Source organism: Phaethon lepturus, unplaced genomic scaffold, assembly GCF_000687285.1.
Source record: "Phaethon lepturus isolate BGI_N335 unplaced genomic scaffold, ASM68728v1 scaffold13196, whole genome shotgun sequence".
Classification (NCBI taxonomy): Eukaryota; Metazoa; Chordata; class Aves; order Phaethontiformes; family Phaethontidae; genus Phaethon; species Phaethon lepturus.
In genome coordinates this window covers 37,076-37,431 of record NW_010544175.1, presented here as the reverse complement: position 1 = coordinate 37,431, position 356 = coordinate 37,076, and positions in this window count along the sequence as shown.

Genomic DNA, 356 nt, shown 5'->3' with positions numbered 1-356 from the left:
GGGAATATATCCATATGGGCCGGCCTACAGTGTGTGTGTGGGGTACATCTATACAGGCCTGCCTGTGGTGGGGGGGTATCTGTATGGGCCTAGCTGCAGTGTCTGTGTGTGGAGTGTATCTGTATGGGCCTACCTGCAGTGTGTGTGGGCGGTATATCCATACGGGCCTAGCTGCGATGTCTGTGTGTGTATGTATATCTGTATGGGCCTACCTGCAGTGTGTGCGTGTGAGGTAAACCTGTATTGGCCAACCTGTGATGTATGGGGCATATACCGGGCCTTTAATGCCCATATAACCAGCAGTATGTCCAGGCATTCTGATGGGAAACTGAGTGGGTTTTTTGTTTGCTTTATAA